Raw genomic sequence first — 6,072 nt, forward strand, 5'->3', positions numbered from 1 at the left:
GGTTCAAGGCATGGTCAGAGAATCAGGACTATCTTAAAATAATTGTTTATCCTTGATAACCTCAGAGATGTCACAGCTAAAATAAGAACTGGGAGTTGCTGTTGATTACAGAGGTTGAATTTATGGTTTCATTGTATCTTTTCTGTGACTGAGAAGCAGGAAAATTGTGAGGATTGGAAAGGAACATTTATATCAATTTGAAGGATGCTGAGTGTCCCAGACCTAGTCCCACAGGACCTCCTTGCCAGCAGCAATGGCACCTCCCTGCTTGGCTGACAAAACTGGTCCTGCTCGCCTGATAACCTGAAATGACCTCATCTGAGATGTTTATGCTGCAAAGAGGGGTGCTGAACTACCCTTCTTAACTCTCATTATTTCCAAATAATGGGGTTCAGAAAAACAGCCACAAAGGTATCATTTTGGCACACTGTTTTAATTTGAAGGAAATTGAGAAAACTGCATAAGCAGCAAGGACTCTCTGACCTTCTCCCCCACCCTTTCTAATGACAGTTGTCTTGTCTTATACCTGGAGGGAAGGAATGTAAGAGGAATCTGAAACAAACTAGATCAAAAAAGCCAGGCTTTATAAGTTTCCCCAATTTATCATCATTAAATCAAACCCCCTTTTGCCCAGTTGTACTTCTGTATGAATGTTTATTCTTCATCAAATATAAGCATAAAAACACAGTTTTTGGAGTTTCAGAGTCTTTGTTTTCGAAAGTCTTGTATCATATATAATTTGGATTAAACAAATTATATATTAAACAAAGTAGTTGTGCAAGTCTCTCTTGTATTTTAGATGTGTCAAACACAACCCTTGGGATGGGTAAAGATATAACTTTTTCTCCTCCATGCAAATCTACAAGTAGATTCAAACCCCACCAAATCCCAGGGGGACAAATAAAAATTGTGATTTCAGAATAATTATGAAAGATTTATAAGATCTTTACAATTTATGCAATCATCAAACTGTCACCTCACACTAATTAAAATGACTATTATTAAAGAAACAGAAATAACAAATGTTGGCAAAAATGTGGGGAAATTGGAACACTTGTGCACTAATATTAAAAATATAAAATGCTATAGCTGCTCTGGAAAACAGTATGGCAAATCCTTAAAAAATTAAAAGGAGAGCTACTGTGTGATCCAGCAGTCTTACCTCTGGGTATATAACTCCCTTGCAATTGAAATCAGCATCTTAAAGGGATATTTTTGCATGCATGTTTATTTGCAGTATATTATTCACAATAGCTAAAACACAGAAGAAACCTAAGTATCCACTGACAGATGAATGGATAAGCAAAATCTAATATAGCCATATGTTGAAAGTTATTCTGCCTTAAAAGGAAGGCACACATAGACTTATGGTGCAATATGGATGAACCTCAAGAACATTACATTTAAGTGAAATAAGCCAGTGCTGTGGTCTGGATTAGTTTCCTCCAAAACTCATGTGAATGCTTCTCCTCATGAACAAATTACCAGTGTAATAGAAAGCCCTTTGGAAATTGGAATGCCCCCTCCAGTCTTCTGCCACAGGAGGATAAGCATTCCTCTTATATGGAGGATGCAGCATTCAAACCATCTTAGAAGGGGAAACCAGGCCTTAACTAGACATACCTGCCACTACCTTAACTTGGGCTTTCCAAACTGCAGAACTGTGAAAAAAAATACAATTCTGTTTTTTAAAAAAATAAATTACCCAGTCTGAATTATTCTATTATAGTAGCATAACATGGACTAAGATAGTAATAAAAAGACAAATACTGTGTGATTCTATTAAAATGAGGTATTTACAGTAGTCAAAAACATAGACACAGAAATAGAATGATAGTTACCAGGTGCTAGATGGAGGGAAAAGGGAGCAGTTAATGTTTAATTTGTATAGAATTCCAGTTTTACAAAATGAAGAGTTCTGGAGGTAGATGGTGGAATGGTCACACATTAGTATCACTAAACTTCTCACTTAATTTTATGTAATCTGTGTTATACCACAATAAAAATAGTTTCTAAAAAATATCTTACTGTATATTTACATTTATATAACATTCTCAAAATAACCAAATTATGGGGAAAACAGATTAGGAGTTGCTGGAAATTGGGGATGATCTTGGGAGTAAAGACTATGAAAGGGACATAGTTGTGTATCTTAATTGTGACGATCAGTATGCAAACCTACACACATGGCAAAATGATATAGAACTATGTACACAGATTGTACCAATGTCAATTCTAAATGTTATGTTGCTTTAGGTTTTTATAAGATGTAAACATTGGTAGAAACTGGTGAAGGTACATGGAATCTCTCTATACTATGTTTGCAATTTCTTTTAATTTAGGTTTGCAACTTGCTATGAATCTATAATTTTAAAATAAAAAAATCACAAGGAGATATGTATGAGGATGATGCACATGATCCTAAACACAAGAAGAAAGTAAATCATTTTAGAAGGCATTCATTCTCCCAGCTGCTGGAAATATTGGTTGCTAAAATCTCACATATGGATTTCTCAATAGTAGTTGACCTCTGTTGAAACCACTTCTCTGTGAAGCAGCCTGCATCTAAAGACTGGTCAGTTCAGAGACACAAAGACCATGCTACCTTCCTTCAATTCAGGAACATCCTGGCTCTAGAGTCCCTACAGTGTGGACCAAAGGCTTGATTGCTAGTGCTTTGTAGTTCAACTTCTCTTTCTGCTCAAGTTTACTTCTATTGCTCTCTCACAAATGTTATTTCTGAAAACACAGTCCAAAAAGCTCTTTCCATAGAAATTCACATCTCAGGGTTCTTTCCAAGAGAATCAGATCTAAGATAGTTTGTGCCAAGAGTAATCTATAGAATCTGACTTTAAAATAGGATATTGGAGCTGGATCATTTGGGCACTGCTGGCAGTGAGAACTTCATCACTGCTTCTAAGTACCATATGAACAGCCTCTGATATTGTGATGGGTTTTGGTGAAGGGATACACTGGTGGATACAGAAGATGCTTTAGAGATTCAGGGAGAAGTAGTATAAGGGCTATGGAAAGAGATGGGTGTTTCTGGGGACCACTAAGGCATTAGAGAAAGCCAAAGAAAATTCAAGGGTGATTAACTACCAATTAAAAGCCAAATGTGAAATCACGAGATATCTTTGGAAGTATATAAAGAGACTCACTTTCTGTAACTGCAAGGCAGGGGAAAAAAAACCTAAGTATAAGGCTTGGAATTTAGTTAGAAGAGTAGCCAAGCTACAGAGAAGGGTTATTGAAATTTCATTTCTTCCACGTGTGTATACCAAGGTCTGAGCTGCCACAGGGAAATCAGAGGGAGTCTGAGTCTTGAGTTTGATGGACTAAAGTACTTTTAATCTCTGAAATCTCTGAGCCTAAGAAATTATCCACTCTCACTTGTGTTAATCCTCTGCCCCTTTGTACACAATACATAGACCTTGAAAGATAATAAGTACCCCACTTGAGATTTATCTCTCTCTCTGAAATTGAAAGTCAGGACAATTACTGCAGCTGAGTTACAATGCATCCTTGCTAGGAAAGTGCTGTGTTTATTAAGGGAAGAAAGACAAGGTGTCTTAAAGTAGCTGTAAGACTTAGCTAATATGTACCAGCAGGAGTTGGGGGATGATGGATGGATGGGGGATAATGGATTCTTCTGGTGCTGGATCAGGAACATAGAACATGAAGTTGAATAGGAGACAGATTTTCAACATGGAAATACTTTTGTGATACAAGATTTCATACCCTGACAAGGACCTGGGGAATATTTCCAAAATAATGATCCACACTAAACCAAATAGAAGTGTCAGAATTTCTGAGTCAAATGGTGGAAAATCACAATATCTAAGAATTAAAATAGACTTGTTATATGGGTATGTTATGTAAAGGCAGAAAACACACCAACTACAACTTCCCAAGAAAGTTACAGGTATGAGAGATGTAGTTATGGTGATTCTTTCCATATTCCTATTTAACTTATCTGTTTAGCTTGGAAAACTCAAAGATCATTCTTGATAAATAATAATTCAGTATCAGAAGCTTAATAAAAAAGAAGATTACAGATGAAGCTGATATTCCAAAGGTACTTTCTTCATTGGAATAAACCAACAGAACTCTGCAACTGATAAGCACTTACCAAGTTTGAAACCTCTGGTGTACCACCTCATTTTAATAGATGCTTCCCAGAGCAGTTCACTTTCATTTGACAACAAATGCATAGCTTCATTGCTGTACATCAGAGTTGTATCCAACAGTCTATGTCATAATTGTCCATATTCATTGTCTCACCATAACAGAGAGCATCTCCTTTGGATATTGTTGACATTTATGGTGAACTGAAGTGTAAGGGACATTCTAGATCCTTTGGTTAGAAATGTACATAGCAGCGGGTAAAAAATAATTGCAGAAGAGTTCAGAATCCTGCCCTTGCAATGAAGTTTTGGAATAGTCAAGTGGCCTGGGAATGAAAAGTTTGTCTCTCCAAAGTGGAATATGAGGTCTTGCACCTTAGACTCCTTATTGTTAAGAAAGGATTTGGGAGCTTTGCTCCAATTAAGAAATACTTGTGGCTCAGCGATTGAGTGCCCGCCTAGCATGAGCGGGACCTGGGTTCAATCCTCAGCACCACACGGAAATAAAGGCATTGTGTTGTGTCCATCTACACCTAAAAAATGAAAAAAAAAAAAAAGAAATATGTAAAGCGGTCAACCTTGAGAGTCCTGGTAAAGAACAAGCACATGACTTGTGGATATGGAGTATCTAAGTGACCTGAGATGCTCTTCATGAACCTTGATTTTTCTGAGTCAACAAATCACAAATTTGGATTAAACCAACATCAAATGGAAGGGGTAGATAAGAGATTGGGCTTCGGTAGGTCCCAAAAGCATGAAGAATTTATATAAGTTGATAGCTCAGCCACGCAGTGCATCCATTCTCTTACATTCCAACTCCCGATTCAACATTCATGATCAATTTACTAAGGAAGAAAATATTTATGTCTGTTTTATAGATTATTGTGTCAGGAAAAGAAAGAAGTGGATCATAATAGCATTGTAGTTTCATGCAAGAGTGGCCCTCAACTGCAAGTAAAAAAAAAAAAATTAGTGAACTTCTGGTAGGTAAAAATTCAAGCCATTTACCTATCTGGTGTTCATTTTGCCTGAAAGGTGGTAGAACTAGACGTGAATATACACTGATTTATGGATAGTGACTACAACTATGTCTAAAGGATCAGAAACTAGACCCAATCGATTCAGGTTAATTAGCCCACCTCACACTACTCTGTTGCCTGATGGTGTTAAACAAAGAGAGATTGTGGCATGAATGCACATTATACATGGGCTTAACAATATGGACAAATCCTAGTCTGACTGACAACATCATGGATGTAAATTAGTCAACAGTGAAGACTAATACCAAACCTCTGATATGGATACATAATCTGGCAGAACCAGTTAGCAATCTGGTACCATTATGGAGGTAAAAGCCACACACTCTCACTGGAATAGATACTGAATCCAGTCTATACACTTTTCTCTCCTTTTTTCCCTCACTGTACTCTCCTTCCACTTATTCCAATTATTTGCTCAATGGAAAGCTCTGGTAATCACTGCCACTGTTTCAATCTCAAACTTCTGCCTGCTTTTTCACCCTCTTTTGGATAAGGGCCAACCAGAAGCTTTTCCCACTATGTCTGAACTACCAGGAAACAACATGCTTGGGAGCATGAGCTCTGACTTCCTAGTGGCTGCACAGGGGGCTGAGCAGCACCACCTAGAGCTGTGGGGGAATTAGTACCTTGTAGGGTCAATTTTGACCAATAAAAGAAAGGGGAATGGAAGGAAGCCCCATAGTAATCAGTGCAATTTTTTGCATGATATTGGCAGGAGCATGCTGTTGATCCTAATTTTTCAGAAGTTTATATAGGAGTAGAAAAATACACATGTATGTCTAGTAGTCAATAGGAAAGTCTGCTTTGGCTATGATGGATTGGCACTCAATATTAATTTTGATCTTCATCTAGATCCCTTATTCTATAGCTGAACCTAGAAAGATTTTTTAATAGTTCATTTCCAA

Source organism: Marmota monax, unplaced genomic scaffold, assembly GCF_021218885.2.
Source record: "Marmota monax isolate L192 unplaced genomic scaffold, Marmota_monax_Labrador192_F-V1.1 WCK01_AAM20220418_F8-fsc00018, whole genome shotgun sequence".
Lineage (NCBI taxonomy): Eukaryota > Metazoa > Chordata > Mammalia > Rodentia > Sciuridae > Marmota > Marmota monax.